Below are 8,147 nucleotides of genomic sequence, written 5' to 3'. Positions count from 1 at the left end.
TTCCATATAACTGTGCAGGGGGATCTACTGGAATCCCACATCCGTAGTCCCAAAATAAACAAACAAAGGGGAGCTACCGAAATCCCACATCCATAGTCCCAAAATAAATACACAGCAGCAACAGGAAAAATATACAGAAAGGGCAAAGTTTCATATTAAGGCAACAAGTGATTCTAGCCTAGCATGCTGCACAAAATTCAAGTAAGGCAGGTTGAGCAAATAAAGCAATTAAGTCACTTAGACATACTTTCCAAAGCTAACAACAGGCTTAATAGTGCAAGTAATAGAAACAGGAAAGGAAACAAACTAGTAATTACTAAAAGAAAACCGGATTTCCAACAATTAGCACAAGTACGCACTTGTCACCTCACGTACAAGGCATTTCAATTACCAAATATATCAATCCTAAGGGGAAGGTCCCCCACACAAGGTTAGACAAGCCACTTACCTCGAACTGGCTTAAAATCAACCCGAAACCACGCTCTTGCCACGAGTACTCGACTCCAAATGACCCAAATCTATTCAATTCAATTGCATAATGTAAATAACACTTTAAGTAACTGATTCTACAAAGAAATTCTAAGCTAATAAGCGAAATTAGGTAAAATAACCAAAATGCCTCTCGGGCCCACGTCTCGGAATCGGGTAAAATTTATATTTTCAGAATCCTCACGCCCTCTCGAGTTCATGCATATTAAAATTATCCAAATCTAAGGTCAAATTCTCAATCAAAAGTCGAATTCTAGGTCTAAGAACTTTCTTCCAACCTTTCCCCAATTTTCATCTATAATACGAAATTAAATGATGAATTCATGTTTGGATTAATGGGCTACAAGCAAAAAGGAGTTTATTATCGTTACCCAATCGATATCTCTAGAAATCCCTCAAAATCTCGCTCAAATCCGAGCTCCCAAGCTTAAGTTTTGATAAAAATGGCTAAACCCTCGATTTTGAAATTTTATATTCTGCACAGGTATTTCCTTCTTCGCGAACGTGGAAGGACCCTTACGTTCACGAATCACAACTTCGCTTGGTCCAGCTTTCCTTCATCGCGAACGCGATGCCCTTGTCACGAACGCGATGCATAGTCTCCTCCTCTTGCGCGAACGCGAGAACACATCGCGAACGCGTAGGTACAAGACCTATCAGCTTTGCGAACATGGGAGAAACTTCACAAACACAAAGCATTAAATCTCCCCCAGCCCCTGCTCCTCTTAGCGAATGCGAGAATCCACTCGCGAACGTGAAGAAGGAAACTATAACTGGGCTGCTGCAATTTTCTGCAATTTCTCTAAGTTCCAAAATGACCCGTTGAGCATCCGAAACACACCCGAGGCCTCCGGGACCTCAACCAAACATGCCAACCAATCCTAAAACATCATTCAAACTTGTTACAACCTTCGGAACGGTCAAAACAACATCAAAACACCTATTTTTCATCGGATTCAAGCCTAAGAATTTCAAAAACTCTAAGAATACGCTTTCGATCAAAACGTCTATCAAACCTCGTCCGAATGACCTAAAATTTTGCACACACGTCACATTAAACACTACGGAGCTACACCAACTTCCGGAATTCCATTCCGACCCTCGGATCAAAATCTCACTATCGAACCGGAAACTTCAAAATTCAACTTTCGGCATTTCAAGCCTAATTAGCTACGGACCTCCAAAACACAATCCGAACGCGCCCCTAAGCCCAAAATTACCCAACAAAGCTAACGGAACCATCGGATTTCCATTCTGAGACCATCTTCACACTGTTTCGACTACGGTCAACTTTCCAACACTTAAGCTCTCATTTAGGGACTTAGTATCCCAAAACTCTCTGAAACTCAAAACCGAACATCCCGACAAATCAAAATAGCAGAAATAAACTTGGGGAAAGCAGTTAGTAGGGGATCAGAGCGTAAATTCTTAAAATGACCGGCCGGGTCGTCACAGAAAATTTGGCCGAAGTTGTGCGAATACATACCTCGATTTATTTTGAAAATCATAACGCGAACGTGTATACAATCATGATAAATTGATTAACAGGCGCCTAAAGCAAGCTACGAATATTCATTTTAGAAACTGTAATCATGTCACACTAACGTGTACATAATCATGATAATAAATTCAAAATGCGCCTAAAACATACTAACAATTATTTATAATTGTTTTCCCAAGTTTCGGATTATCGCGAGGTCATGAATTATGGAATAGTTGTGAAAAGGGAAAAAATATAGTACTTAGTTATTGACATTATCTATTATGAAATTTTCTTTATTAATCAAAAAAATGGATTAATTTATATCTGAACCAAGATACCTGCGTACTAAATTATTCAAATTAACTCTCAAAATCAATGTAACGAACTAGGAATACAATAGCAACTAAGAACAAATATGCAAGTTAATAGTTGAGTTCCAACCTATTAAATAAATCACTTTTATATAAGATATAGTCTAAATTGTGCCTCTAGTAACATTGACCCACTTAAATCTATTAAATAATAAATAATTACTGAAAAAATGGAAAACAATCAGATTTTAGCTCAAATATATTTATGCTAATTTCGTACTGTAGCTACAAAGGAACAGTGAGTGCGATGGTATTTGAACCCCTTGATTTAATATGATAGTCGGTATCATTTATATTCTATTCCTAATTATAGGAAAAAATAGTGATATTATCCGTGCTTCGCTTGGTCGTTAAAATTTTATGTACAAGATACTTAATTGATCTTTTTAGTAAATTGGTAAAGGCAGAAGAACAAATTTCGTGTATGCATACACAAATTAATTTCTAAGGTAGATTAAATCACAAATAAAAATACTTCTTTTGATTAATTAGCTCTAACGCTCCACACAACATATAACTAATTTCACGTTAACAATGATAACATCTACAGTATTAATTAAAAACAAACAAATTCAGAAAGGAATATATATATATATATATATATATATATATATATATATATATATATATATATATATATATATATATATTTTGGCAATACCAAGCTCTCCCAGTTGTTTTGTTCCTTTTAGCAATACCAAACTATGAGAGCGTTAAGTGTATTATAGAGAGTAGAAGATGAAAAGGTGTGAGTTATAAAGGTGAACTAATAAATCAAATATTAAATATATAAATTAAAAGAAAAAATAACCATACAGTATAAAGGTAACAAAAACAATCGTATTAAAACTACAACAATTTAAACTTTTCATATAAAATAGGAGTATTAATTAGCAACATTTATTAAAAGTGAGAAAATATACTCGATAAAACTATTAGAGATGGCTATCAACCATTTGATATACTGTATTTTCTATGAACCAAAAAAAACATGTCGTACTTTCAATTCTTTGAAAGATGACAAACTAAACCAAAATATATGTTTCCTACACAAAAAACCAAATAACAAAACAATATTTTCACATGCTCAACAATTTTTTTCCAACAATCAAAATAATACAGAGAGATCCAGAAAGACAGCATTAAAAGAAAATAATAGCACAATATGGAAACAAACAGAAACAATAATCTCATTGATACAAAAGGTTACCATAAAGGTTTTGCTCGGTGATCAAATTTTAATCACAAATTTATGGATAAAGCTCCCACTTCCTTATTCAAAAGTACATTTATCCTATATCTTCCTCCACTAGCATACAAGATTTGGGAACAACATATTCATACTCTTAAATAACTATAAGGTTCTCAAGATAAAAAGAATGATGAAAAGATAGAGAAAATGACAACATAGAAATCGTTTTCAGCAAGTAAATTATTAGCTAGGAAATTCCACAGAAGATGTTGAAACTCCTGAGCAACTATCCTTGGTTGAAGAGTGAATGTAATAACAGATAATGTCCTCCCAAAAAGTGATGATCTTCCAAGGCCGAGCAATCACTTTGTTTAGTTTTCGAGACGTCAGTGAGATTCCTGACATCAAGTATTTTGATATGTCAATTTTTGTCTAGAATAAAGGAAGGATATATAGAGCTCACAAGCAAAACCATACGATTCCTTCTTTCCGAAGGTAGTCTGTTTCAACCAAACATAGTGACAGCAGAGAAAAAGTTACAATCCTTCAGAATAATAGCACAAAAACACGCAGCTCGATCTCATCAGATACGATTAGATGCTTTGAAATGAAAGTTAATGTTCAAGAGTACTTCTGTACATAGTTTTGCTAACAGAAGTAGAGATTGCATAGAAGACCTGCCACACCCAATTCTCCATTGAATGTAGGAAAAAGGGCATATTAGATATGTATCACAAACAGAGTCCTACATTTTTACTTGTCCTTCTCGATTCTTCTTTGACCTCTACCTTTTTTCTTTTTCTGATAAACTCTAAGAGGCATATTAGATATGTATCACAAACAGAGTCCTACATTTTTACTTGTCCTTCTCGATTCTTCTTTGACCTCTACCTTTTTTCTTTTTCTGATAAACTCTAAGACTTGTATTTTACTCAGACACATAACAGAATTTTGGGTTGATGGTGAAAAGAAGAAAGAATTCAAGTTTGCAAGCAGGACTCACATGAGGCTAAGCCAAAATATTCTTATTTTGTGGAAAATACGTTTAAATCAAAATGTTCAATGAACTGAGATCACCATCCATAATGCACCGACCATCATAGAAGATGTAAGGTTTCTGCATTGAAAGGTTCAAATTTGTACGAATTTGAAGTGTATCTAGAAGATTTCCTTGTTTTTGTCCATTACCAATATCACGACATTAAAACCAAAGAGATTGAGACTAATCAAAATGGATTTAAGTTAAACTTTACAGATATTCTGAGTAAAAATTCAATGCACCTATGTAATATGTATAGTATAACAGTTCAATAGAATAATTATCTAATTGACCTCAGCTATTTCGAGATTGAGATGTAATTGATTGACTGAATAAAAAGAATTCAAAGACTCTAGCAAAGGTGGCTTACCATAATGCGGGTGAAGTTTGAACAACCGGCATTTTCGATCTTCATGCTGCAGCAGAAGTGACAAAGACTAATCAGAAAAAGTAGTTCTAAGAAAAATTAATTTTTTCAATTTTGGGCTATGAAAATTTTCCATATGGAATAGAACTAAATAGATTTCAAAGGTCATAAAGTTTTGAAAGGAAATTCTTCTACAAATACCGGACTTTTTGAGATTTTTGGTACAACTTTTCCTTTCTCCGGACATTTCGTTTATGGACAATTATCAAACATTCCGACATTTTGTTTACATCTCCGGCAACAGATCCGTCCAAATTTTCCTTTTCCTCTATTCCTTTTTCGTCTTTGCTTTTGGTAGAACAAATGGAGGAGTGGAAGGCTCTGACACTTTAGTCCGTTAGACCGCAGGACATTTTCAGAAAAGTCAATAATTGAAACTAAAGTCCTCAAAGTGTAAGAACGCAACTTATTAATATTCCGTCAAAGATTAAAGAATCACATAAATAATCTTAAGAATAGCCAAAAGAAGCAAATTTGATTGCAACAATTAACCTAAAATCAAGAATGGAAATAGAGTATATTGGATATAATTCACACAAATACCAGGAAAAGATGAAAGAAAACCCAAAAATCTCAGAAATAGAGAAAGGGGATTTACCTGTGTTGAAGTAAGTAAAGAAGAGAAAGAATCCGCTGAAAGCGTTTCAATGGAATTGGAAGAGGATAAGGCTGTATTGTGGGCCGGGCCTAAATGGGCTAAACGGGTCGGGCCAAATGGTCCCGGGCTCTAGCGGGCTGGTCTCTGACGGTTCCGGGCCAAACGGTCTCGGGCTTAGCGGTCTTGGAGGGTGGAACCGACCCACTAAGGGCCTAAACCCACATGGTACCGGGTTAAACGGGCCGGGCCAACGGGCCTAAGTGTTCCGGACTATTTTTTTTTTGAATTTTTTTTATGTAAAGTAATTTATTGTAAATTATATATATATAAGCTATATATATATACATATACATATATATATATATATATATATATATATATATATATATATATAAGCTATATAATTTACAAGAAATTGTCTTAGATAAAATTTTTCTTAAAAAAATAGTCAAGGCCCATTTCTTCTTTATTTTAACAGTACAACACAAACACAAACATAGAAACTTAACATAACATAAATTAAGTACAATTAATGAAAACACATGACACGGGAAACATAAAAATACACTACTAGGCTCAACACGTACATGTCATTGTTTAGTCACGACCGCCTAGTATTCTCTGCTCCAACCACTTAAATTTGTCTTCCAGCTTATTTTTTTCTTCTTCCACCTCTTTGAGTTTCACCTTCAACTCCGCAACTTCTCGTTTGGATTGTCGCTCTCTTTCCCACTGCTTCAAACACAAACAACGAAGATACTGCAACTTTTCTTTGTAGTATTCCTGCTGACAAGGTTCATCAATCCATACCTCAAAATTACAAACAGGTTCATCGAGAACACTGTAAAACTTGTTCATACACGCCCAGTAGCGGCGTCCAACTTCACCATCATCCCAACAGTCTTGCATCATGCATTTTTTGCCGCACTCGCACCTTGGCACATAAAGGGGTTCAGACATTTGTTAAAGCGTACAGAAAAAAACCTTGCTTTTATGGAAAATATTTGCTATTAATTATAGTTAAGAGCAGAAAATAACTACAATGCGCCCGTTATTTGTAGACAAGCCAACACACAAAATGTAGTATTGTACCGCGCTATCATATTCACTTTTTCTGAAACGAAACAGCTTTTTTGCAGTCGGTCAGCTTTTCAGACCGACAAGACAACACACAAAAAGTAGTCCACCACCGCCTATACATATTCACTTTTTCTGAAACGAAATAGTTTTTTTTGCAGTCGGTCAGCTTTTCAAACCGACAAGACAATACACAAAAAGTAGTCCACCACCACCTATACATATTCACTTTTTCTGAAACAAAGCAACCTTTTTGGAGCCGATCAGCTTTTCAGACTGACAAGACAACACACAATTTATGCTTTTAAGTTGATTTGAGATATTTTGTGTTAAATTATATAGCTTATATATATTTTATAGCTAATGTTATGTCGAAATTCGAATATAGCTTATATAATATACACTTAGTAGTTAGTATATTGTTGTATATAGTATATTGCCTAATATATGATTGTATACATTAGCTCTATTAAGACGTATATATATATATATATATATATATATATATATATATATATATATATATATAGATGAACTCGGTATCAAAGATGCAAATTAAAGTTTACATTTAATACTTCAAAGTAAAGTTCAATGCCTTCAACATAATACGTCTAATAATTTTAAAATAACACAAATTGTCTCAAATCAACTTAAAATCTTAAATACGAATGTCTGGAGAACGTGCAAGACAACTCTTTATGTGCCTCCTTAAACTGCATGTGCCCTCCTTTGGACGACGAGTGTAGACTCAACCACAGTTCTTGTACTTTATTATATAAACTTCTTAATTTTCTTCTACCACATTAAAGTGTTCCAAAACAAATGGGTGTAATCTAGAATTACCGGGCAGGATTTAACTTGAATTAAGAATTTGAGTTTGAGAAATGAGAGATGAGTGAAGACTTGAATACTTCAATTTGAGTTTGAGAAATGAGAGAGATTGATGATTTTGTAAGTAAAAATGAAAGAATGAGGGGGTATTTAATGTTGATAATAGGGAAAAAGTGTGATTATAAAAAGTTTGGGGTTAAAACAAAGTTTGGGAGCCAAATAGCTATTTTTTAAAAAGCCAAACGACTAAAATGGCAGGCCAACGGCTAGTTTTTAAACTTCTAACCGTTGACTTTTTTTTAATTTTTTTTATGAAAAAAGCCGTTTGGCCCGGTTGAACTGGACCAGGTCCGCCCGCCGGTCCCGGGCTCGCGGTCTATTTTGGGTGGATCGGCCCACAGTGTGCTTTTAGGACCGTTAGGGACCGGCCCGTTTGGCCCGTTTGCTAGCGGTCCTAGGCCGGTCTCGGGCTGGGCCCGGCCCACAATACAGCCTTAGAAGAGGAGTGGAACGGTGAATTGCCGTATTGGAACAAATAAGAGGAAGATACGCAATTTTCCTCTTTTTTTTAGTATTGCACATAAATAGGTAAAATACGGAAAAAAACCCAAAATTTGTGAAAAAGGAAAAATATATATAC

At 34.8% G+C, this 8,147-nt stretch overlaps 1 long non-coding RNA gene across 2 annotated transcripts; it reads right to left on the bottom strand.

Annotated features, from left to right (window-relative positions):
* Nucleotides 1-3,509: 3,509 nt before the first annotated feature.
* LOC104241305 (uncharacterized) lies at nucleotides 3,510-5,636 on the bottom strand. Of its 2 annotated transcripts, XR_714678.2 has the most exons (4): nucleotides 5,600-5,636; nucleotides 5,143-5,322; nucleotides 4,945-4,990; nucleotides 3,510-3,933 (listed from the first exon to the last, which is right to left on the bottom strand). It is a non-coding gene; the product is annotated as an uncharacterized lncRNA (long non-coding RNA). The 2 variants fall into 2 exon arrangements; XR_714677.2 differs by lacking the exon at nucleotides 5,600-5,636 and having other exon boundaries at nucleotides 5,143-5,582.
* Between the last annotated feature and the right edge of the window lie 2,511 nt (nucleotides 5,637-8,147).

The sequence above is a fragment of the Nicotiana sylvestris genome, chromosome 1 (genome assembly GCF_000393655.2).
Source record: "Nicotiana sylvestris chromosome 1, ASM39365v2, whole genome shotgun sequence".
Classification (NCBI taxonomy): domain Eukaryota; kingdom Viridiplantae; phylum Streptophyta; class Magnoliopsida; order Solanales; family Solanaceae; genus Nicotiana; species Nicotiana sylvestris.
This window is presented reverse-complemented; position numbering and strand designations above follow the sequence as displayed.